The following is a 27,429-nucleotide window of genomic DNA, read 5'->3' as shown; positions in this document are numbered from 1 at the left end:
TAGATAGCAAACTGGGGTCCAGCCTCACCTAAGCTACCGAAGAGAAACATCTACATCAGTCATCTAGGCTTCTTCCCAACCCAGCAGAGAGAAACAGGAACCTAGAAAGAGTATCTATATCTATGTTACCTTAAGAAAAAAAGGTGTTTCCATCATTTTCTGCTAATATGGTAACACTCAATGAAAATGCAGTCCGCTCCAGTTACTGTAGTTGGCTATTTCAAACTCTGATATGTCCAAGACCTTACATTGGACAGGTTTAACCTTCATCAGTCTTAAGCCCACGGATGCATATGAAGAATGGAAATAAAAATTGATGTCCCTGATAATGACATTAATCATGTTTTTTTTAAAAGTGGTGATAATATTGTTACTAACCTCCTCTCCATGCACAGCAATTCTATCTATTGATAGCTCCCTGCTGCTTGGCAGAAAGCACAGTACGCTGCAATTTCTAAAACTTACTCCAAGCACCCAATCCCCCAGTGATTTCCCAAGAAAAAACAGCCACATTCCACCATCACCACAGGCCAGCCAGAGAATGCACAAAGGAACCATCTTCCACAAAAGCTGCTGAAAGGATTGCTGTGCTGTGGGGCACACAGAGCCCACAACGACCCAAAGGATCTGCCATGAGCTGTGCAGCAAGAAAAGCTGTAGCATTACAAGTATGAAATATCTTGAATATATACATGCCTGCTTTTATTAATAATGCAAAAAATATGAAAGCCATTTTTGTTAGCCTTCACTTATTTTTCAAAAAACTCCCAACAGCAGAAGTGAATATTTTTAAATATTGGAGCATTACTGTTAAATTTCTACCACCAGCTACAGCAATAGTCTAATGCCTGTAGAACTATATAGACTTTTCATCAAAGCTAAAGTAAGAAGGAATATTACCATGAGATTATCAAAAGACATAATTTAAGTGCACTGCAGTTATATTTCTAAGCGGAAGGCTGGGAAACTACTTCTTTTGTATTAAAAATGAAAGCTAACACTCCTGCACAGTCACCTGACTATATAGAAGTGAGAGGTTACAAAAAACAAGGATCAAAATCTTCTCCTAAGTGGACTACTTCTAGTGAAAGAGATGAACGTGCTTATCCACTAAATCTAGGCAGGGGCAAGAGGGGGTCATCTGCTGAACTTCCAGATACAGAACAACAACAACAACAACAAAAAATTACTGTGAAGAATTTGGGAATAACTAGGCAAAGCATAAAAAGTTAAAGGAATTTGTAAATGGTATTTTTTTTTCCATGTTAATACTATCTGGGATAATGAGTAAGAAGATAAAAAGGTTTTGTATTTAATGCCATATTAGTTCTTGTAGGACACATCTATATCCAAGCAGTCTGTGGCTGCTTTCCATGTTTCTCTAAGGCTGCAACCTTAAAGAATTCACAATCTCTTTGCTGGAAACAAAATGATTAAAAAGTGTCAGAAAAGAGCAGCGAAGAGGTCTCCAATTTCTACTGTACCTTCTCTGTCAACCTCTCTGCAGACTCCAGTTCCTGTATAAATCTCAACCCTACGTAATCCCTTTCGGAGTTCAGTGGCTCGTGGCCAACGCAGTCCACATTACCCGGCAAACACGACAACAGATACATTCTTCACCCTCACAATACACTTAAACTTGGGCTCCCAGTAATTTGGCCAAAGGAAGGCTTGCATTCATCCAACTTCTCAAGCAACTCCTTGTCATTTTGGCACAAGCACTTTACAACTCAATTTACAAGAAAAGTGGCAATTTAGTTCCAGCTGCAAAGCTCCAAGAGTAATAGTAGGTAAATAGGAACCATATTTCACCTTTTATTGGCAGATAGGCATAGCACTTCATTAGTTTACTTAGCACCCAGGAACTGCGTGCATGTATCGATTGGTGCTTTGATCAAGCTTTCACTTGTTTAAAAGAGGCCAGTCCCTCCATAGATCAGTTTTCTAGCACAGACCAAAAGCACACATGTAAATAAACAATTAAAAGCCCAGAAAACGCAAAAAAAAAAAAAAAAAGAAACAGGCAATCAGTTATTTACACTTAATTAAGCATAAAATAACTCCCCTCCTCCTTTGGGAAGGATATAGATAAAATATGAATGGAAATAAAAGAGTGGCTGAGTAATCACTGCAGTTCAAACAATATTTCACAAGCAGAACAAGTGTGATGAGATTCAGTAGCCTGTGGCAGACGTTTGTTTGGGCGCACAACAAGATCGTATTTTCATACTTTTGGCCATCTCTGTAGTCCAAGGCAAACCGCCAGTTCCTACTCTCTACTGTCAACCCCCAGACCTAATGGAGATGAAAGGCAAAATATAGCTCAGCTCCAACTGCATTATTGATTCCAGCAGGGCCAGATTCGGGCTGACAGGGCTGAGGTCATAATTTAGCCATTAGCACTCGGAACGGCAGAATTCGTCTACCCAGAACTGCAGGACTATGGGCCATGCTCTCTCTTTTATGTCTAATCAATATTATATTTTGCAGTTGTCTCGCTGGGCTAATGGAAGAACAGCCACAGCACTGGTTTGAAGAACAGTTCTAGCAAAAGGCAAAGACAAGACTCTCCTTGTAGACTATCAGTAGTCACAGACCTCATCCCACTTCTGTTTTTCTGCTAGAATCCCTTGGTCACATTAAACTCTCTCCTCGCTACAAAAATCCAAAAAAAGCGCACAATACATTTAAAAAAAAAAAAAGTGCTGGTAAGAACAGCTCTACCTACACCTTGCAGTTTTCATACCTCTGCAATGCTGCAGGCACCTTCTTGTATCTAAACATGAAAAATCTCAAACATAAAATACTATAACCCAAAATAAACCCTATTGCTATATAATATAATGACATTTGTGGCACAAGGACAATTTATCACATGATGCTGCAATTTTTGACTTGCCTGCAGGCAGCCAGACCTACATTTTCCCTGCAAGGAGCTGTTTCCACAGCCGTTCCCGTGCTTGACACGTGGAGCCAAAGGCCTGCAAACCCAACCCAATGATTTCCTCCTGGAACTACATTTACCTTTTCATGTTTTCCAACAACTTTCAGGTGGTCATTACAAATTTGTCTGAATGCAAGCTACTACAAAAGTATTTCCTTCCGCTTTTAAATGAACCTTCCTTACCAGAATGTCCACTGGAGGTAGTGGAAAGTCCTGTGGGACAACCACTCCTTGCATTCATACAGTCTTTTACCCTTGGCCTTGGACTTCACTGCTCTAAGGACTCCAAAGTGGACAATGTGTACCGAGCTGGACCAAGGTAGGGAAACTCAGTTTTTTTATTCTACAAACTGTGAGACAATGCCTGGTTTCAAAGGACCCACTTCGGATGAAAGCCGTATCTTCTTCACAGCTCCTCAACTCACAGAGATTTCTAACTTTGCAATTTTACTCTGTGTTTTCTCTGAGGACCTTTCATCTCCCTCCCCAACCTTCTTAGATCCAGTCTGCTTCACTGGCTAAATCAGAGCCTGTAAGCAGGCAGAGCTGAAGATTTTGAGCATCCATGTGTCACTGGTTATTTTCAGTTGGTTTTGTTTTTAAAATAACAATATTGAATGACCAGCATTATCCTGACTTTAAAATTGGCTGCTGTAGTTCATTGCTCTTAATTATTTGATGAAGAGAGAGAGATCTCTAAATGACAGCTTCCAAGATCCTTAAAAAATAATATATGGTAAGGTTTTATTAAATGTTGAAATATTTAGCTGAATTCAGTGACTCAGACAAATCTAGAGAATATAAATTCGGAGCTGTAACTTTATATATTAAACAGCTGCCTTAAGGCCCCAATTTATTTAAAAATAAAGTTTATTGATTTTTTTTTTTTGCACATTTTGGAATTAAATGATACTGTCAGCTCCACATATGCTCATCTCTGTAAAGGTTTCTCACATACTATGAGAAATAGTACTTCAATTCTAATCCATTCGCATTAAACTGGTACAAATCCTGGTAGGGAAAGTATGAGGGTGAATGAACTTAAACATGTTCCCACTTAACTTAATTTGCAACAATATAACCTATTTTTATATAAAGTAAGTATATCCTAGGTGGGGCAGCACTAATGTATCAAAATAAATACATATTCACCTGGTCTGTTAAGTTGATGCAACCCTGTTTAAAAATAGGAAACAAAGAGTGGTAATAAATGGACAGGTTTTTCCACAGAAGGAAGTTGACACTGAAGGGATTCCCACTCAAGACAGATGCTCAAATCTTAATTTAACTGGGAAAAGGAGTTTAAAAGTTATTTGTGGATAATTTAAAAATAAACAAGTTTGGTGATCAGCGGATCTTGCCACCTGTCTTGCACCAAAAATGACTGCAAAGAGTTGTACCAGGATGTTGCAACACTGAGCAATAAATAGCAGATGAAATTCAATGACAATCAATGCAGAACCAACCCTAATTATATATACAATGATGGACTTGAAATTAGCTGTTAATATTCAGGGAAGACTTCAGAGCAACCACTTAGGCCAGCAGTTCTCTATGCGTCACCTCCATGCTCCGCAGCGGCCTGAAGGCAAACAGAACCCAGACAGAACCCAAGGAATTACCATGAAAGAATCAGAGTGAAACGCCATCTCAACCATCTTACAAACCCACGTCCCGAACGCTGGCAGCAGTTCTGCTCGCTCCTCTCAGAAAGGACGGAAAGGAGTGATCAGGACAGGCATGAAGGACAAGCACAGGTATGCAATGGCTTCCATTTCGAAAAAGAAGAAAAAAAAACACCTGGGCCTGGAAAAGAGATGATTCAGGGTGGAGAGAGAAGAACACACTGGCAGTCTTTAAAAATCAGAAATTGTGTGGAGTAGATGAAAACAGAACTACTGTTCACGCTTTGTGCCAACACAAGAGCTCCAGAGCATCAGGTGGAATTACAAGGCAGTAGTTTTACAACAAACAAGTGCCTCTTCCCTTTGCCTAACGCATGTATTACCACAGGACACTGCAGAGGCCAAAAATATTAAAATGGTGCAAAAAGTCAATTAGACAAATGCTTGGGAGAAAGTCCAATCAAGAGTTATTAAAAACAATTATGCAGATACAAGTTCTGGCTGAAGAAGCCCCTCAGCCACAGGCCGTCACTGTCTGGCAGGGCAGGCCGCAGGCGCATCGCCGCCGCCTTAGGCTCTTTCCCTGGGCGGTAGCCCCTCTTACTGAGTTACCAAAAGACACAAAATACTGGGCTAAACAGACCTCTAGTTTGACCTCTGTGGCCATTTTAGCATTTTTCTAAAGATGAAGCTGAGACACATGTAATGTGGTACAATGGGATCACACACTAAAAATACTGATACCCACAGCTCCATCACCTGCACTGGAATAAGCAGAAAATGCAAAGAGCCACTTTGAGGCAATGTATAATTCATGCAAATTTTGCCATCTAAGCTCTTTAGGCTTTTCTTAAATAAACAAATAATTCATCCTCCACATCCTTCTCCAGTCTGAAGCTAGTACTAATTATGTTGATATTCTGGTAGAAGTTAGAGGCCCAGCTGAGCCCAGGGTCCCATTGTGTCCTGTGCAAACAGAGGAAGAGACAGTTCTTGCCTCACACGGCCAGCAAGTAATATTAAAAAAATATAGTAGAAGGATCATAGGGAGAATAGAAACAAGAGATGTGGCAGCTCTTCCTCCTCCAAACCAGAGCATCAGGAACAGAATTCAGGGTTTTGAAGTTGATGCCTGTACACTTCTCCCAGACCGTCTCAAAAAGAGACAAGGCAGGATTTTTCCACACAGGCATACTAACTAGCATGGAGAAGCGCTTGAGAATCGCATGCAGATAATGTGCCACATCTGAAGAAATGTGATCTACAGAAACATTTTTATTTATTTCACATATGCATAAACCATGACGGACCCCAATAGTAACCCTCCTGTAAGTTTCAGACCATTTAAATGGAAACTGTGTCCATTAGTCTTGGGCTAACGCTGTGAAATCTCAAGAGATAGGAAACACAAGTCAGTACAAAGAAGTACAAGATGTATATGTAAAGACATCTGGTATAGCTTTCTGAAATTTCAGACTTCAGCACTGTCAGCAACGAACACAGTAAGTTTCTGTACTCGAGGGGTCTGATTCTTCGCTGGTTTTTTATCACATACTTTCTGCTGTCCTGAGACCATCATGAAGAACATGATAAAGGAACAGACACCACCTGCTCTATAAATCAAAAAAGATCAGGCTTCAGAAAGGAACAAAATATCCAAACTCAGAGAAAAATAATAGGATCTGTAGACATGTCGGTTGTTTTTTGAGGGGCTTTTTTCCTTCACATCTGCTTGTATTTTCACAGCTATCTTACACCTTAAGCAACAAACAACACAGACCAGGTCCCAATGCTGTAAAGAAGCACGCGATTCTGCACAGAATCAGCCTCAAACTCTGCAAACACACTGGTTGGCTTTTGATATTTTTCAAACGTTTTTGGTACAGCCTTTGACACCTAGTTTCAAACAGTCTAGAAGTGACACGAAGCAGCACTGTTAGCATTCCACTCTGAAAAAACAGAAATATGAGATCCATCAAGATGATGCAGTCTAGCATTGCTTTAATTTAGGTGACAATATGAATGAGTCACAGGTAATTGCCAGGTAATATGAGGAACACAATTACCCTCAGTCAGCAGCGTAGTCCCACTGCCAGCTATATGCATCGGAAATAGTCTTCTGCAGTGGGAAAACGACTCAGAGAAGCAGAACAGAGATAATCGGAGTCAAGGATTCATCTTAAACTGAGGTTTAGTATGAGGGAAAATATTTGTCGAAAGATTTCATTATTACAATTAAATCACAATAATATTCACTGTAAGGGTTCCTGTTCTCCAAATTAGGAAGAGTAATTATTTTGCAACTATCGCCAGCAAAAATGGATACACACCCCTCCTTAGAAAAATATTCTCTTTCACTGCTCGAGGCAGTACTAATTGCACACCAGTTTTGTCCCAGTTTGCTCTGAAAGATCTGCTAGGTTGCAGATGCATTTCTGAGCAAGGTGTGAAGTCCAACTTCTAGCACCTGGTAGAAAGATGCATCAGTATCTCTTTAAATATTTAGTTTCCTGCCTAAAATTAATACTGGAATATCAAAAAGAACCCTGTGACACCTCCAGTGAAAATTCTCTCATATAAGAGTCCCAGTTTTAACAACAGAGATCTCAGGAACTACTTCTCTAACTTAATGAGCCTTGGCAGCCATTCAAATTAAACACTCTATTGTGCAAGGAGCTAATTATGCTGAGATTAAACCCAGAGAATGATAGGGACATTTACTGTACTTCTGGCAATTATAAGAGCTCTCAGGATTGGAGAATACAGCTTGTATTTCATAATTCTGAAAGACGTCCCTGCTAATCCAACAAAAAAATTGCACGTGCATGCACACACATACAAGATTAATTAAATTTTAAAAACATTTTTCAGCTACTTCCGACACATATACATTCACAAATTATTATTATTAATATTATTTGTTTTGCCCTATTTCTCCTGTATCTGAGTGTTCATCCTCTATCCCACATATTCATTTGTCATAATCCTCTACCATTTCTCTGATAGGCAATTAATGTTAAGTTATCTCTTTTCCTAGGAAAGCTTAAGTAATGACAGTAAAATATTTGCTCATTTAGTATTCTAATTAACTTTTCCAGTATCTTCCCTGATAATACCCCTGTCTTTCCCAGAAAAGCAAGTGGTCAGTTATCTTTTTCATTGCTACCCAAAGACAATGCATGCAAATATATGGAGCTTTCCTTACTTGGCACACCACAGGCAAAAGCACTTTTGAAATTTCATGACTAAAACCTGTCACAGGATGATTTCCCATGTCCTCTTCGCTAATGCCTCCTCAGAAGAGGTTCGATTATACAACATAAACCCCTTTAAATTCCCATAAGGGCCAGGAGAAGCTGAAGGCAAGTGAACAGCAACGATCAGAGTCTTCTTTAGCTAAAGGTGTTCAGCATCTCACACCCTTGCACAAGCAATGGGAAGCAAGACTAATGGAACTTGGATTTCCAATGGATTTTGCATCTTGCAGTTAGCTTCCCCAATGTCTAATAGTGTGTGTAATCTGATTTAAGGTTCCCTCGCTCGGGTGTCAAGGCACTCGCAACAGCTGTTTCCCCAGGGGATTCGCCAATGTCTAATGAAAGCACAATCCCTGCAGCATCATTCCTTTCAGAGCATTAACAGAGCTGTGTTTCTCTACCCTGGCTTCTGTTTTCATGAAACTTGTCCAACTGCAATGTATTCAGCTCTCCTAGCCCCGCTTTTCCTTGCCCCATCACATTCAGGAGCCTCACCAGCAGATACAAAGATTTTTGGGAGGACAGACAGGTGGACAAAAGCATCAGCCTGAGAAATTAAGCCACCTGATCTGCGCTTCAGGTTCTGAAATTGGTTGAAATTTTTCAAGTTTTCAGCCAAAACAGATCACCTAGCAGAAGGCAGGCAGTCCCTGTTACCTTGAGCCAGCAGGGATCCCTTGAGGAAGACTCTCCGCAAGTTGTGAGGCAAAGCCCTTGTTCCCATGGGCAGCATTCATACACAAATCCTGCAGTATTTCTTTTTCGTATTCTGTTCTCTATCAACATATTGTTTTGCTTGAAGATGGAAAACACAAATGTGAAAGGCCTGACCTCACTGGGGCTGAATGGGTGTGAATCAGGGCACAAATGAGCTGCATCTGCAAGTAATTATTACTCAAGCAAGTCTCCAGAGGGTTGGAGGCAAAGCAAGGTTGCTATTATTAAATGTAGCTTACTGTAAAACAAGATAAATCAGAAAGAGTTACAGGTAATTATTAGTATGTTGTCATTGGTCAATCAACAAACTGCATTTAAGAAACTGTGATAAAGTGATTTCATAATTAACTGCTCATCACCAACACTTTTAGAGAGAATAGTGGGGGTGAGCTAATTGTTTCAGTAAAAACAGAAGATAAACAAATTACAAGTGTCAAGAAATAGATAGTACAGCAATACACCAAATGAATGCATTTTCTAAGCTTGCCCTTTGCTCTGTTCTTTACATAGTTTTGTTTCTATTGCAAAGCAGGCACATATAACACATCCACTAAATCTCATTCCATTTATGAGAAATATTCACACTCAGAAGCACTCAGGAAGCAGTCCCTGCATTTTCCCTACGGTGGTATTTTAACCCAAAGGACATTTCACATTTACTTTTGCTTCCCCTCATCTCACCTCCTGCTAACTCCCCGGTTCCCGTATTTCTGATGACACAAGCTGCTGGGAACAGAGCAGGGACAACCAAACCCTGGTAGCACGACCCTAAGTGCGATACCATTTCCCCTTCCAGTCTGGGGCTGCGTTACAAGGGAATCAGTAATCACAGAAGCACCATTAAGCCTACTACACTATGGGACAATCTCCTGTTTTAAACATGTACCTTTTTAATTCTGGGAGAGCCACTGTCAATGCCCCTTCTGCTCTGCCAACAGCCTTCTCAGAATACACATTTCAGACCTTTTGGCTGCTGTTACAATCATGATCTTATTAATACCACCTGGAAAACTCTGGCCACAAAGCTGTCTCAGCTGAATACACAAGTTTGGCTAGTTTCTCCCCACCAAGGTTTTAAATGATTGCTTTTAAAATAAAGATAAATTAAAAACGCATAACTTGATGAAGACAAATATCTTAACAGGTTAGTTTCATAAAATCTTTGTTACAGTTAAAAAAGGCAAAGATTGGAGAAGAACACCACTCTGGAAAACTTTCCTCTCAATTATGTAGTCAAAAGCTTTCAAAAAAGGAATTAATTTAATTAAAAATTTATACAACTTTTACATGTCACCATTCCCAACAGTTGCTTCTCCTCCTGGGATGCAATATCTGTGTTTGAAAACCTTTACATAACTTCTGAATTTTTCCATCTAGCTCCAGCAAGCTAATATAATCTAACTACATAGTCTCCTATGTCCCTGTGCACATACTTGCAGTGAAGTGCGAATGCTGCATGGGAATAGTTTAAAATACTTCTTCAATATTTTATCATAACTTTGGTTGATGTTCGTTTGTGTCCTCTCCAATCCCAGGTGTTGGCAGATGGAATTTTTTCCATTTTAACTACCAGGAGATAGAATTTTCTGGTTTGTTTTCCTCTACAGCAGATGTACTCTTATCTAAATATATTTCAGTAATTTTTCTATTCCTCACCTATTCCTTGGAGACTGACTGCTTACTTGTATTGTAGTTTTTACATAATAATGTTTTATTTTTTCTCCTTGGATAGACAGACGGGTTCTAGCATTCTTTTCTTTATATGAATATTATATGTAATTTGATAAATACCTAGTAAGAGAAAGGTAATTCTCCTATATCAGTATGTGGATTTTCAAATAATTTTATTTTTTTAAAAAGACATATACATTAGAAAAACTACCAAATTAAGTAAAACACCTATATTCTATCAAAGCCGTACACCAATAAAACTCATCTCTTCATCCATTCTCCAGTCTGCTGTAATTGAAGCACAGTTTCCCAGATTAATAGATACAATATCACTATTTAATCCTCTCCTCTGTGACAGGGTATAATGATCTGATGAACATGCTACTTAATGGACTACCATGGTGATGAACACAGGCTAGAAAACTATAGAAAATATACTAAAATAGAATGAGAATTAAGAAATAAATCAGCTTATAAGGAACAAGATTTATTCAGGGATGTATGGGGCTTTTCCTTCCCCATAAGCATTCCCGTTTTTAAGTCCTTCATTTTTATTGTTCCCACAGCTGCATGTGAATGCATTGAAATCGTACAAGAAATAATCTAAATTATCTTGCAGAGCAAGGTTGATGTCTCCCACAAATTAATATTAGCTCAGTAACTTGGCAGATTGTGTGTATAAATCACCAAAGATACATGGTGCCTCCCTGTTTCAGTATAAATATAATTTACCAAGAATTTATTACTTATATTACGATGCACCGTCACCCTGTAGCAATTATTTATTTGTTTTTAATTTCAATAGGGCAGAAATTAATTTGCCAGCCATACAGGCTCCTTGAGCAATAGCTGACCGGTGGGCTCTCGGAGCTCCTGGAAGACATCCAGTGTCAGCCTACCCCAGAGTGGCTGGGGCAGAAATCAGCTTAACCTAGCAGCAAGAGGAATTAACCAAGCTATTGCAAAGTCAGTCCATAGATACAAACTGTGCTTATGCAAAGGACAAAGGTTAGCAGGGATTTCTTGGCTTTGAAAGTACTGGACAGGTTTTTATGCCTATCCTATACAGGGACTCAGACTACACAATACTTCCAGTATCCCAGAATTTACATGAATAGGAAGATACTGGCATCCAGTCCCTATACTGGCAAGAACACAGTTCTGTAGAGTTCACTACACAACCACTGGCAACCATGTACTTCAGGATGCCACCCCCCGAAAAAAAGCTTAAAAACAAAGTTACACAGCTTGCTGCATGGCGCACAGTAAACACAGTCAGACCTATGTGGATCTTGCCATCTGTACGCTCAAGAAAAATCAGTTTATCTGAAGAAAAAAAAAACAACTTTAAAAAAAACCCATGGATGTAAGACTCAACTTCTTGGAATGACTGTGAAATGCTGACATAAACCAAACCTCCAAAACTTCACTGTTCTAGAGAGGGAAACATTGAATTGCCAACATCCTTACATCTCAATCAAGTACCAAGTTAACTCAAGTTAACTTTGTTTTTAATTACTGATGAGATTAAGACCATCAGGACTGATTTAATATACAAACAGTGTAGAATCCCTTCAGGTTTTGACTGTTCCTATATAAAATTATAAAAGGACATATAAAATAAAGTCTTTACACCCAGATACTAATCAAAAGCAGAAGAGAGTTTATGTAATAAAAATCTAATCATTAGAAACATTTCGTAAACCACAGCTCATATAAAAAGCCAATTTTTTTTTAACACATTCACAATTAGATCATCAGTATACATGCACACACACACGCTGTACTGTGCAGAACTCCTGCCCAAAGGCTGCTGTGTGCCTTAGCTTCCGATTCAACCTCAGCTTAAAGAGGAAAGACATCCATCAATTTCAGTGGCCACTATACCACTTCCCATGTGTCTTATCCTTACATACTTCACTCATAAAATATCCGCTACTTTCCCCCGACAAGCTCAGAGGACTTCATAGAGATAAGCGAGAATCCATTTTACCAATATGAGAACCAGGAGAGGGAGCAGAGAAGAGACTCAAGGTCAAGGTCCCAGGGCAGGAAGGCACCTTATACCTACTAGCAAATACGCCTCCATTGAAACACACCTTTGTATAGGGCACTAAAACACCATCCTTGACCCACATTAAACACTCCCCTATCATACTTTTCCAAATTAAAAGGCATGAGCAAAAATATTCATTTAAACAGATGGGCAAAATATTTTCAAATTATAGCTCCTACAGTTGAAAGTTAAAAATGTTATATAGGTGATCTGTACTTCGTACTACAAGGAATGAACAGCAATAGCCTGTAACAAAGTATTCAATTTAGAAACTTCTACTCAGTTCAAAACAGGACTATATTTGCATGGTTACATCTACATGGTACTTTCTCAACATAATCTTCAATTTTCTATTCTAAAAAATAATAAAAAAAACCCTAAAAAACCTAAGAAAACAAAACAAAAAAAGGAAATCCGTCAAAAAAGTTAAAATCGACAAAGTTTTCAAACTACAGAGCTGATGAAAGGCTGCTGTCTTATTAACCTCATCCTTTCCTACCTAGTAGAATGCATTTGAAGAATCAGCATTTTAGCCAAGTTTATTAATAGAATAAAAACATGCTTTGCAATTTGTTTTTTATTTTAGTCACTAAAACACATAATTATACTAATTCACTTGCAAAAATGGAAACCACAGTGGTTTCCAAATCCTTTGCTTATTAAAAATACCATAATCACTTCACAGGTTTACTTAGAGTCATTTTGTTATAAATAACTGTGTTTAATTTATTTCGTAGATATATAGCCAATGATAAACCACTTAAACATAGCCATGGGTATAAGGTTATAAAAAGTTACTGTCAATAAAATGTCTGGAACGTGACTCAATGTGCATAGTCATGTTATTTGCAAACAGACAGAGGGCAGAAATTAAACTGTACAGCTGGCCTGGCATACAATTTATCAATGATTAACAGCAAATGCATGATGTTGAATACGGGGGTGAATACACGCAATTCCTTCATGTGTTCAGTGTCTGCATTACGAGGTGAAATTGCAGCAATAGGGTTGTGTCCTAACGCAGAAACATAAGATGCATTATCATGAAAATGCCTACAGACACGAGAACTGCTTTTTGTCAGCTCATATATATTTGGTAAGTTAAAATAATGACAACCCCAAGTTTTATTTCCAGTAACAGATGCAGCCTGAGGGCAACAGTACAAGTTGCGTCTTATGCCTTGCTATCCTGTTTACCAGTCTTCACGCCGATCTCCATCTGCTTGGCCCTTCCATTAAGGCTCTCTTTAGATTTTAATTTGTGCTTTTCAGTCAAGCTTCTCACCAGCTGGCAAACAGGCAAAGCAAATCCCAGACGCTGCCGTTGGTTCAGGACCTAAGCAGTCCCACCAGGCAGCCAGCTCACATGTCCGGATTAGATAACCCAGAGCTACTGAGTAATAAGAAGGCTCATAAGCTCAAGGGCTTCACAAACAAATGGTCCTTAACAGGAACTCGCTCCTAAGACTGGAAAGAGCTGGGAAAAGATACCCAGCTCTGTTCTGCATTGAATTAGCCGAGGTAACTTTGCAAACTATTCCCTAGTTCTTCCGTGCCCGGTACATGGTACTGCTGGCACACAGGCATCGTTTGGTGCATCCATCCGCAAAAAGCACATCCAGAACCCTGACACAGCTGCTCCTGGAGAGATGGCAGAAGAGCTCAGGAACATGAGAAATGCTCAGCCCAATGGTCAATGACTGTGCATCTTTTTTATTTGTGAGACTTCAGCTTCTGAGCCCCAGTTTTCATTCCCCCTCTCACAGATTGAAAGGCCTGCAGTGTTCCCTCCCTTAAGAGCTGCGTTCATGGAAAGTTATTGACTGCTCCTTTGGAAAGGGGGCTAAAACATCACCCCATTTCATACAAGTCACTGAAAACGTCAGAATGGCACAGCTAACATCAAGGCCAAAATTAAACCAGTGACAAAAAGACAAGAAATACGTGATTTCCATACAAAGCAAAAAAAATACTATCATCATAGCCTACTACGGGATCACGTTTCATTCTAAGAAGTTTGAAAGCGTCTTATCAATACACAACAGATAATGCTAAGGTAGCACATCTCGTACAACTCACAGTTCCCATCTCATACAAAAGACAACTCTATCATAAACCCCTTTTGATCAGAGAACAACGGCTTGAAGAGAAACAGCTTCCGGGGCTGTTCGTCCATATAGTTAGAAGGCTTAACTCAATTTTCAGTCAGCTGCATTTAATGACAAAACTTGTGTCCCTGTTCAGCTAGTTAATAACACAGATTATCTTTGTAAAAATATTCTGAACAAAGGTTGCTAATATGTTAACCCACTCTGCAATGTTTTATTTCATTGGTAACCCCGATGATTTGGGGTATGGCATGATACCATCCTCTGAAATCAGATGCAGAGACGTTGAGATAATTGTGATTGATTACAGCATTCAAAGCAGAAACAAAGACAGCCAAATTATGATCCAAGAGAAAAAATTGGAGCTTTACCTGACCAGACCATGAAGTCACACAAAAGTGGGAAAAATATATTCTGGATTGTGAAAGATCATGTTTTTCTCTAAGAAGCATTTTCTGCTGTACAACTGCGTGACTGAGGTACAGCAGTATCATTTCGTACCTGTAACAGGGATGCTATTTATTATATTTTATTGACTTGAATTTTATTTATTTTTACTTATACTGACTTTAAGCACAGCCAAGTCACTGCAGTGAGAAAAAAAAAAAATATATACTGCTCCAGGGGATTCTGCAGGGTGTAGAGCAGGTAACTCTGAGGCAGATCAGCCATGCTCAATGGCCAAAGAAGGGTACGATATTCTGAACAATGCAAGAAAGAGCGGGCCAAGACAAACTCCTATATATGCTCCCTAATTTCAGCAGCATTTTTAGAATAACAATCTGCCCTAGGAAGTGAACCAGAGGATTTGTTCCACTGCACTAGAATTTAACTACACACATAGGCTTTTCAAATCTCGCAAGAGTGGGCTAAGCTCCGTTTGACCTATGTTTGGCTAGGTGAAGAGTGGAACTTGTGTCTTGAGTGTGAGGCAAGGATAATTATTTCTTACAAACACTCTTCTATCCAGATCCCCAAGTACCTGTGCTTTTGTTAAGCATTCCTGATCCCTCCTCAATTTCTTACAGGAATAGTTTCATTTGTAAAGCAAGCAAACACCACAAATAAGCAGAACAAAGAATAAATCCATCTCTAGCCAGCTTCACCAGTCATACTTCAAGCAAACAGCTACAGAGCAACTCAGCAAGAGTGTGTCTATCAGTGGGAGTCCACCACTCCTTCCATACAGGTACAGTCTTCCTTCTGCCAAATTAAATTCTCGGGTAGTAACACTTCAGCTAAACTGCAAAAAGGAGGATCTTCTGAATTATAAGAGATTTGCAGCAGTTTAACTACAGTAGTATGATTAAGACAAGTAAATCTGCTGGCACTTTCTTAAATTTGCTAGGCAGCTCCTGTTGTGTTCGCCATGCCACAGGAGTAACACATGCTTAAAGGATGACGACAACAACAACCCAAAGACTAAGACAGCAACTACTTCCCAGGTTCCTCCAGCAAACCCAGGAGCGTCAGAAGTTTGTGTTTTCAAGGACTGTTTCAGCAGAAACGAGGCAGAAACTTGAATAAGGCACATAATCAGCTTGAGGATTTCTTAAGTTGAGTAAGTCTATTGGAAACTATCATCCCTCCTCTCCCCTTGTCTGGCTGCTGAACTGAGCTGAATTTTTCCCCTGGAGAATCAAACATCAGTGACCTATTTCTGACTTAGGATATCAAAGATACTAGACACATTTCATCCACGCTATATTGCATAGAACATGGCCTGAAATGACAGAGATTGGGAGAGGAAAAGTAACTTAGGTTTCTAATGCTGGAATCAGACCAATGAACTTACTCCAGATTTATAGCAGCATAACTACAAATGAAATTGGACCGTTATCTCTGGTTTTATAGCCGTTGGAGTGGCATAGCAGGTATCAGGCCAGCTGCCACAGACCATATTTGTTAGGGAGGGCTTCTTTCCCTCATAAACCATATGAACCAATTTCACTAGTCAGAAAATAATTATATGGCTTTGCATACTTCAAAAGCCTGTGGAAAAAATTATATGTTGGCTGTCAATTTAGAATTTGAGTCTATTGTTTTACTTTATTTTGCTCAGAGTATAAAGCCATTACATGACTAAAATTAAATAAAACTGTTTCCTTGAGAGCTGTTTAAAATATTCTAATGTATTTGTCTTAGAGCTTCATTAATCCATTTCTAATTCATTCTGCAGGTTTACTCAACAGCTGTGCCTGATGTAAACTACAAATCTGGATAAAATTAAAGCTGCTATACCACTAAATCACTTTGTTTTCAAAGACTTAACAAAAATCTTCTGCTATTTTGGATCACAATGGCTTACTGGTTATTCTACCTATAGGCAAGAAAAAGTATCTTTGCTGTAACGTAAGAACAAACAAGCACAAATACTACAGTTTAAAAGTGAAATTAATTTAGATATCAAGTACAGAAAGTATTCTGTCCTACTATCTATGCCTTTTTTTTAGGTGGAGATCAGTTTTCATTTTTAAGCTTCCATGTGCAGTGTTGGAACACAGCTGGAACTACCATTTTAGTATTATTTATAGTGTTGCAGCAGCTATCACAACCTGCAGTTTTTCTTAAGAGAGACTGGATTTCAAAGGACAGTGAAAAGCAGCTGTAACTAAGTATTGTTTATGTCAAAGATGATTTACTGTAACAAACACCCATTCCTCTTTCTGCTTAAGTGAAAATATAATTAAGGAGCCTAGTTATATAACATCCTCTAAATACAAGGAAATGCTGTCTTTTGAGCATTTTTGGCGATTCCCAGCACTGCAGTACATACAACAGAAAGTCACTCTGGGCTCACCATTCAATAGCGTCTTGGGGTGCAAGCGTTCAAGTAATGACTGAAGGTAGTTCATTATAAATTGTATCTCTGCACCCTTCAGGCTTTGCTATAGTATTACTGTATGGCAGAGCTCCTTTCCAATTTAGGAAATGTTACACTAATTGAGTATGCAGGCACACACTCTCCCCATCTCTGATTAATTAGCACCACTCTAGCTCTTCACATCAATCTTGTGAAAACCACTGTGACTGATCTTGTCTCACTTGGAGCTGAAAATTACTTTGCCAATAGCATAACATAATACTTTGGTATAAACAACAACAAAGACGGGACTCTTCGGTGGCCCCATGATCATTCCTTTCATGCTGCACATCTCTCCAGCGCTTTTGAAGACAAAGGACAGGACTTTACTAGCAGCAGACAAATGCAAGTCAGAAAAATTAAGACAGCATATTGGAAGCCCTTTATTTTTACAACGGTGTCTCTGATCAACAGCGACACATTTTTTGCAACCCCTGGTTTGACAAGATCACTTCAAAGGTCACTTGCATCTCCCCACCCTTCCTTGAGACGAGGAAAAGGCCCGTTTAGGAAACGATTCAGGAGCTTCAGGCATTCCAGGGTAGCTCCTGGAGGATTACTGCCAACGCTTGACACAGCCAGACTACACAGCATGACCCAGGGCCACTCTGCTATGTTTCCCTTTCTTAAATTTTGGAAAAAGACTTTCTCTCCCTTGCCCAGCAGCCATTTTGAATGAACGCAAAGGAACAACATGAATTGCAAAATGTTTTTTCTCACGTTGTCTTTTGCTACTGACAAGTCAAATCGTTAAGCCAAGAAATGTCAGCAATACAGAGATGAAGGCTGATGATTTCAGGGCAGAAGCGAAGTTTTCAGGCAGAATTTCCCTACTGGACCAGGCTGCTTTCATCACGTGTATCGCAACTCCCAGGCTAGCCTAAGGCTGCGCAGCTCGGCTCCCCGCATTCCCAGCCTGCTTCCAGCCCCATTGTTTTACACATTCTGCTTTCTCACAGTCATCAGCCCAGATTTCACAGGCCATATTGTCTGCCTCCGAATTCACTTACTAGTTCTAACCCAGAATTTACTAAGCTCCTCAAGCTGCATGTTTCCGAACAAAACCACAAGAAAGGTTTTGCAGCTAATACCAGCCTTTCTCTAATCTCTTCAGAGCTGCAGCCTTCCAGCTGAGCGTCCTTCTATTATAGGCTTGTGCTCTAAGATATGAAATATAACAAGTCAAAGGAGAGGAGATCTACCCCAGTTCTTAAACCACCATATTTTAGCAACACTACCAGGAATTTCTGTGTGGCTCCCTGCACGGGGAGATGTGAAGGTGTGGCACACCAACGGGAGCCACAGCGGCCCTCGCTGCTTCAGGAGCACCGGGTTACTTCTGTGCCTGCAAGGCCTCTCCCCTCCCTTGGGTCCCGGCGGGAAGCAGCTCCTTCTGAGGAGAGGATGCGCGCTCTGCCCGCAGCGCTGCAAAAGCAAACAGAGCTCCCTCCCAAAGACGCGTCAGGATCTCCGCGAGGTTGTCGCTGTGAGCCGATTTGCGCTTGTTTTGGCTGCCTCCCTTGCCCAGTACTCCAAGGAAAATCCTACATTCCTTTTATAGTTGGAGAAACTGGGTGAGAAACGGATTTGCCATTAAGTTGAAACTGAAAAGATTTTAAAACCAGCCATTAACACAAGGTTTACAAAGGCTGAGATTTTGAAAGTGTCCTGAGGAAAGCAAAGAACCTCTCAGAAATTAATGGGAATTAAACGTCCAAAACCCATGGGCGATTCTGAAAATCCTATCAAAGTATCTAATACTTCTATCTGACAAAGACACTAACATTTAAAACAAAAGTCATTTTATCACTGGCTAAGAATCAGTTTTCAAGTGAAAGAATTGCAAAATATTAAACGAATTAGTCTGTTTGACAACTTGACATGATTCTTCCCAGATGATGAGAAGGCTGCAGGAAACAGTAAGATCATGACATAAAATGAGAAGTAACTTCTAACAAGTCTTAAAAATCTGTAGGTCGGAGCTCAGACCTATGTGTGAAGAAATAAGCATTTCTTTGTATTTGGCAAGTATAATGTGGGTATTTACTACCTAGGTGTAAGATTTATGATCGCCTTAACTACTCATTAACTTGCTTTGAAGCGTTTAGGTTTTATAAATGATGTGATAGCTAATCTCTTTTTTTGTGCTTCTATCTTCTTTTTTTGTCGCCTAAAACAAAGGTCTCACATGTGCAATACGGATATTTTCAAGTAGCATGTACTAACCTTTCTTAGAGCCTTTCTCATATAACTAGCTCCAGGAGATTACTCACTCAAGGCAGAGATACTTGTTCAGCTTGTGTAAGACCAAGCCATGCCAATGTGAGTGGTACAGGAAATTTAAATTCACGCTTCATTTTACATGGGGGAAAAAAACCCATCACATTTGAGAGCTATATAAAAGGTCACATCAGTAAACAACAGGGACTCAGAGACACAACTGTTAAGTGTTCCCTATGCAATGTAACGCATACAGTTTCTAAAAGAAAAGGAAAAATGGTGACATTAAGAAACACGTGTCCTGCTACTTCAAACACTATGGTTAAATTCAACCTCGCTTCCTTATTTGACCTATGAAATTAAGCTATGTGCCTCCCAACCCACACACGCACATTTTCATACAGTCAAGGTTTATATGAAAATGCCTCATTTGCTGTTGAGTGACTTGCCTACAATTGGTTTCATGGGGACCCAAAGCAGGATCATCGCCAGCCCAGCCCGCCAACAAGAAAATGCCAAAGCAGCATTTTACCACAATTCCCCAGACCTCTATTTTTGACTACTCTGACGTTGTAAGAAAGAAGATTCAATTAAACAGATTCTTTAGGTTTACTCATCCAGCATTTTATGAACCATCTCACCTCTTATCAGGCTAAACCAGATATTTATTATAACAATAAGGAGATTTCATACTAATGTTTCACATTCACTGAAGCCCAAAGATATTAAACAAGATCATTTACTGCTGTCTGCTGCCATTTAAAAAACTGCATTCAGAAAATGTGAGGTGTTCAAAGGTTAATTTGGCTTAATGTCAATGGGTTTTGCTAACTTCTCCTAGTCCTTGACTCCTGTACTTCCTCGAGGCCATAGAGGCCTTTCCAGTTCACGTGGAACAGAGTCTGGATACACGGAGAAAGAAATGCCTCTGCCCCTACTACATGCTGTAATGCTCTCGTCCAACCCAACCCACTCAGTCCTTCCAAGCAGCCTCTAAAGAGTACCTGAATTTTCAAGACATTCAGGTGGAATAAAGCAGAGGAGACTTCTGGATTTCTTTACAAGCCCTCATTACCTGGATCCCCCCGCTGCGCCATAACACTCTTCCCGCTGCAGCCGGAGGGGCTCAGTCCAGGACCCGTCCCGCCTGCTCCTGACTGCCTTCACACAACACCCTCCGCTCTGAAGGGTTTCTATCACAGCTATTGCTCTCCCCTTCCCTGCACTACAGAGGACTAAAGGCGGTTAACACAGCCTTCAGCATGGGCAATTGCTGTCATTGCCTTCTCCCTGCAGAGGGGAGTCACAAGGAAACCTCTCAGTCAGGAGAGTTTCTGGGACCACAGCTCCTGAAAACGAAGAGGCACAAAGACCCACCCCAAGGCTGGCCAGTCTACAGGCTGCAGCTGTGGAACTTGTGCTCAAGCCGCAGAAAAAGCATATGTCTCCCTGCTGCACAAAGGGTTAAAAAAACCCGACGAAGTTTAGCCAGCAAACAAAAAACTACGCCCTATGCAGCGCACGTGTTCCCTCCACACTGAGCCAGCAACCATCAGCAGGCGCTAACACAGAGTACAACCAGGCACGACCAAGAAACACCTAAAGGAATACAAATTAAACTAAAATCTGACTCCAAATAGGGAATGAGTAACTATGTAAAATTAAATACGGAATTTCTTTGTCTCCCCTTCTTTAGAGAAAGGTAGAATAACAATATACAGCGGGCCAGATAATGAGAAAGCCAGATGGCTGGATCTCATGGAATTTGGGAAAGGAGAAACGGGAGAAGCGTACAGAGAGGGAAAGGCAACAGTATTTAAAACCCATTCTGCTGCTGAAGACAAATTTTAACGTATTAAAACCATATGCCTTTTCTTCCTAAAACAGTACCAGTCACTAGGCCCCTGAATATAAATCATGCTACACATTCTTTAAGTACTAGCTTGGCATCTATTGTTATAAAATATCAAGTATCCATGCGATAAGACGACACTATTTCCATGTAAACCAACTGCTACCTTTATATTTATTTTCCTTTTCCTAAATCTTTTGATGTCATCGTTACTTTCCTCCTATCAAACAAAAAAATCAATGTATAAGCATCCATACTATCATTTGCCCCACTGTATCTTGGTTCTTAGTAGCGCTCCTGTTGGCACAGCGGTTATTTATGGGAAACAGCACATTCTTTTCTCCTCCAGCTGCTCAGCCGCAGCACTGAAAACAGGCTGTAGGAAGGATATTATTCACGAAAGTCGGTTTCAGTATAAAAATAAGCTGCACTTTACTACCAGAACACATAACCAGTTTACAATGACAATTAAACTATGTATTTAGTAACAAATAAACAGAAGTGTTTTTCTAAGTTGACACTCGTAATGAAGTACAAGTTTCTTCCATGGGACTTACTCTGGGTCAGGCTGCCTGCATGGGAGTGCAAGATCATCACCATCACCATTTTATAGCTCCCAACGCACACTAAATGAATCACAACAGAGAGGGAACCGAATGGCGATCTCCCTGCTCGCTTAGCACCCCGCAGCACCCGAATGGCGCTCTCCCTGCTCGCTTTGCACCCCGCAGCACCACGCCATCCGGCCGCTGCGGGTGCAGCACAGGGTGCTGCTAACCTCTACGGAGAGGAGCAGCGGGACAGCGAGATTCCTTCAGGAACAAAGGTCACTTTTGCAGTTGAAAGCTAATTTCCTAAACAACAAGTGTAGCTGGGGAGGATACTGTGGGACGAAGGTGGGGCAATACACAGGATTTCTGTTTTGCGGGGAGATCTGCTACACAGCAGGGTGCAGGCAAGAATGCATTTGGCTGCCCAGTACATAAATTGCTTTGGTGGCTCCTGAAGTGCTTAAACCATGGAAGTGTCCTCAGACAGCAATGCAAATTACGTTAGTAGGCGAGCGCTGTCCCACTGTGGCAATTGCAAAAGAAATTCATGTTCAAAGCCCTCTTCCTGAGCTAGTGAGCAGTGAAACGAGTCTCACTTTTGCAGGGAGTGGAAAGAGGAAAGCAGGCACTTAAGTCACTTATGTGGCTAAGAGGGTAATTCCACAGTGCAGAAAACATAACATAGATGTGGTAGCATGACATTAATATTATTAATATACTGTGGCCTATATGCCTCCATTAGCACTGGGCTTCCATGGGCTAGGTGGTCTACAAACATGCAAAAGGAAAACTGGTACAGCAATGAACTCTGCAGAAGGAAAAGTGGGAGGTGATCTGTAAGGTATTACTCCTTTATTTAGTGGTGGTGTCTTTTAGAAGGCTGTCGTGGTTTAACCCCAGCTGGCAACTAAGCCCCACACAGCCGCTCACTCGCTCCCCCTCGGTGGGATGGGGGAGAGAATCAGAAGGGTAAAAGGGAGAAAACTCCTGGGTTGAGATAAAGACAATTTAACAGGTAAAGCAAAAGCCACACGCGCAAGCAAAGCAAAGCAAGGAATTCATTCACTCCTTCCCATCGGCAGGCAGGTGTTCAGCCATCCCCAGGAAAGCAGGGCTCCATCACGTGTAACGGTTACTTGGGAAGACAAACGCCATCACTCCAAACGTCCCCCCCTTCCTTTTTCTTCCCCCAGCTTTATACGCTGAGCATGACGCCATATGGTATGGATTAGCTCTGTGGCCAGTCTGGGCCAGCTGTCCCAGCTGTGCCCCCTCCCAGCTTCTTGTGCACCTGGCAGAGCATGGGAAGCTGAAAAGTCCTTGACTGGTGTAAACTCTACTCAGCAAGAACCAAAACACCAGTGCGTTATCAACATTATTCTCATCCTAAATCCAAAACACAGCACTCTACCAGCTACTAAGAAGAAAATTAACTCTATCCCAGCTGAAACCAGGACAAAGGCAAGAAATGAATGACTTCAGAAAGCATCTAAAAACTAAAGTAAAAACAGCTTCTCTGTTTCAAAGCCTTTTCTTTCCCCATTTAGAAATAGTCTCTTCTTCCCCCTTCTGCAGAAATGCCTAGTATAAATCAGTGGCAGCAAGACACAAGTCTGGCCATCCGGGAAGGAGCTCAGCCAGCACAGCAGCTCAACCACCACATATTCCAACCCCATATTTTTCATTCTCAACTTAACCATCTTAACCAACTTTCCAATGCCAGAGAGCATTTACTGCCAGAAAGCTATTTTCTGCTTTATACTCATCGTTCAAATAAACAAGAAAAGAAAAGAAAAGGAAAAAGAGGTTAGCATAAGGTTCTGGAACTCCAGAAACCAGCAAAAAAATGATACGCTGTTTTTTAAAACATGCTTATCTAAACATTATATAACACATTTTAGTGGTTTGGGGCGGGTGTTTCCTTTTATTTTTTAAACTAACAGAAAGCAGGGACTCTCCTTGATGAGTCTTCCATGGAATATGATGGACCAAGAACATACTGGGGGCAGAGTTCAAAAGATTACGTTCCACTTCCCCCAGAACTGGTTCTTAGTAAGAAGTTTCTGTCTGTCTTGGGCCTGTCGGATATAGCTAACAGTCTCTTCTTAATAAAACAGCACAATTTCTCCTAACTCTGCAATCCTGAACATTTTCAATAATAGCACTTTTATCTTCAAATCACTCACTGCATGTCCTGCAATCTTGGCCTCACACTTCATCATCAAGGACATCCACTTTGACTAAAATTGCTAGTCCAAACTTGGCAGATACTAGGAATTTGGCTCAAGTGCTGAATCATGTTATTCTACTGTATGGGCTAAGAAAAAAGGCATCACAAAATTATTTGTCATCCTATTGAGCAAAGACCGAAGTTTCAGTCTTGGTCCCTGGCTAGCCACCCACAGTCCTCAACACCCAGAACAGCAAGAAGAAATACGAGGTCCTCTGCCCAGTCAATACCACTTGGATGTCTGTGTGTATCAGTATGCATTACGTGTATTTAGTACTTATTACTCCTCAGATACAAACCAGAGTTCTCAGAAATTAGATAGGCATTTATATCCTTTCTCAGACCACACTGCATGATTCCATGTGCAAAAAACGCTTTGATATTTTGTAAACTTGTGGTTATATTTAGTTTGTTAAATTGTGGTTATGTTTAGTTTCCATTCCTGAAATATTTTTATGACCTACACTCATCAGCAGATACAAAACTAAAAGATTCAGGAGAAAGTTCAAAATGTCTTTGCGCAACACAACTGTATTTGTTCCTTTAATTCCATCACTTCTTTCCTTACCGGCCCATACTACCATCTCTAACAGAAGATATTACCTTCTTTCTAATCTATGCTTAAACTCATTACTCTCAACACTGACTAAATACTAGGTCTACTCCTAGACCATTTCTTAGGAATGCTGTTTTTACAGAAGGAGCTGGTTGTCTTAGCCATTCTTTGTAACAAAAAAACTTGCAAGTTCAAGTACCGTATGTTCAATAACGAACTTCGAGTTGGACAATGGATTAAACTCATTCATATAAAAAGGGTAAAAGGGTAAAACAACTTATAAATTACTATCATAATCTCAAATCATTAATTGCGGCTAGTAATTTAAAACAGGAACGTTATCTGTATTCATCTTGAAGAAATTTAGGAGAAGCCATGGTTTCCTGTTATAGGGTGTTGTCCAAAACTGCTCAACAGAAGTCTGCAAAAATAATCTTTCTAGTTCTGTTTGAAAAGAAATGCTTGGAGCTTTTCCCATTAAAAAAGGAAATGGGCTTGTCTGAAGTGCAAAACCTTCATAAAATACAAACAACCAAACAACTTAAACCTTTTTTGGGGGAGTCGAGGGAAGAGAAGGGAAGTGCTTATAACATGGGATGACTGGATTTTTATCTTGATCTTTTTTTATCTTGACTTAAATATGTAGTCTGACTAATATTTGTTTAACTCAGCTTCACTAAAGTAATTAGTTTAATATATAGCACAGTTAGATGACAAAGCAGCAGGAATGTTCCGTTTTAAATGCAACAATGAAATGAAACTTTCCCATATAACTCCTAATCTTTAAAGATAAAACTGCTATCTAGGTTTACACTAGCAGAATACAAAATGGTTTCCTGAGATATTCTGGACAGTAACTATGTGTTATAAAGGAGCTGCTAGACAAGAGCCATTTTTTATTTTAAATTACCCCAGCCAGCCACCTCTCTGCATTCTAGGTTTCTCTTGTTGCTATTCATTCTCTTGTTTTAAATGCTGTAGGTGGTTTTCATCATTCCGATGCTGCTCTTCAGAAACACAGGGTGCTGCAGCCAGGAATGGCAGACGACCCCCAGTCTGAAAAGTGGCCACCACCCATATAGTCCTCGAGAAATCCGCTGCTCCGGCACAAAAGAATCGGTCCATGTACGTAGGTGTCTGAGACAGAGGGGATGAAATGGTTCTGCTTTTCACAGAGGCATGTGTATGTGAGGGCTATGTGGTGCAAGATAAGACTCATGACGCATTTCAGATTTCTCATGAACGATTCTCCCCAGTTCACACTTCCTTCTTCATTAAGAAAAAATGTACACATTTTCTGCCAGCCACCCTTTCACCCAAAGGAAACCCCAACACATTCATACCACTACGTAGGAGAGATCGGGTCTTCTGCAATAAAAAAAAAAAAAACAAAAACAAAACAGGAAAATCTCAGCAGAAGGAGCCTACCTCTGTAGGGTGTAAAATGACTAAAAGAAAAGCTAATGAGTGCCCAGGAAGAGGGCCAGCCATAGCTGAGAAGTGTAATCTGGAACTTGGAATCAGGGGTACTTTTGCTGCCAAACATATGTCATGAGCTGTTCCAATGACTGTCTGTCTGTTCTTCTATAGGAGCCAGCTAAAAAAAGCAGTCAGGTCCCTGCAAACATTCTTCCAGTTTTGACCTAGAGACTGCAAAGCAAAGGGATTACTCCATTTGCATGAAGATTGTGCTTGAAGCAGTTATGAAAAACTGCAGCAATGAAATTCTAATCTGCTGATGTATTTATAGCTGAAACATTGCTTGCAAATAAGAATTCCAAAACATTTAAAGAGAGTCTTGCAAACAAGGAAAATTTCATATATTTCATAGGATTTCATAAAGACACAGCACCATAAAAATGAATCGTAAAACCAGTGACAAAGACAAACAATTAGTTCATCTTCTTCATTTCCTGCTATGGCAAAATTTTTCTCCAGAGCATATTGAAAAGCACATTCTAGATCTTAGCAAAATTAGTTAACCCTACAACTATGTGCGACGTAGCAAGAATATAGTTCTTTTCTTGCATAAAAATGGTCTAAACATTAAGGGCGGGGGGAAGTAAAGATCTTATTTGCCGTGGATCTCTTTTTGCTATGAAATCCCAAAATGCACAATTCTGGGATACTGCAGCTGCCAGAAAGTCTGTTCAGGTTGCAGAGCCAGACCATTTCACAAGGTTATGAGAAGCATGACAGAGGACACCGAAACAGCAAAGGACTTTAAAGGACTCCAGTGAATGAAGAGTCTAAAATTTTCAGCGAGCAATATATTGCAACTCATTTGTTTTAATCAACTGGTCAGACTTCCGCACCTAACTTCAACCCATTGCTCCTAGTATGTGTTCTACTCACTAAACAACTCTTGAAACAACCTATAAAAATCCCTGCACTGTGTAGTGGCCCTTCCTGACCTCCTGGTCCACAGAAGTTACAAGTCCACCTCTTCCACCCTTCGTATGTCACTGTCTTCTTTCTGGAACAAGACAAGGGTTTAACACTATGTGTGTTTAATCACTTCACCTGTAAGCATCTTCTCGTCTTCTTTGTATTGTTTCAACCCCCCCTGCACTGCTATGCAAGAAAACATTATCTAACAAATGCATTGGACAAGGTCTCTGTTCACTTGGGCAATGCACAGCAGATGTCCCCACCTTGCTCTCAAAATACTTCTCTGGGGTGCCCCTGCCCTTTTGGCAGGACCCACGAGATTAATGAAACATGGTTTGTACACCACACCTCCTTCCTTAGGCAAAAGCTGTAAAGGAAAGGGCTCAGT

At 40.3% G+C, this 27,429-nt stretch overlaps 1 protein-coding gene across 3 annotated transcripts in view; it reads right to left on the bottom strand.

Annotated features, from left to right (window-relative positions):
• The window catches only part of PTPRG (protein tyrosine phosphatase receptor type G), a 418,432-nt gene that overhangs the window by 245,965 nt on the left and 145,038 nt on the right, over nt 1-27,429 (bottom strand). The window contains exon 1 of one of the 3 annotated variants that reach the window (XM_087744489.1): nt 9,430-9,488. The exons of the other annotated variants lie outside the window; for them this stretch is intronic. The gene's annotated coding sequence lies outside the window, so the exon portion shown is untranslated. Of the gene's footprint in view, nt 1-9,429; nt 9,489-27,429 lie in introns of those variants that run through there. 3 annotated transcript variants of the gene reach the window in all.

The sequence above is a fragment of the Nipponia nippon genome, unplaced genomic scaffold, assembly GCF_047370975.1.
Source record: "Nipponia nippon isolate SJK-2023a ecotype South Korea unplaced genomic scaffold, ASM4737097v1 scaffold_9, whole genome shotgun sequence".
Lineage (NCBI taxonomy): Eukaryota > Metazoa > Chordata > Aves > Pelecaniformes > Threskiornithidae > Nipponia > Nipponia nippon.
The sequence above is the reverse complement of the archived record's forward strand: the minus strand, read 5'-3'. Positions and strand labels throughout refer to the sequence as shown.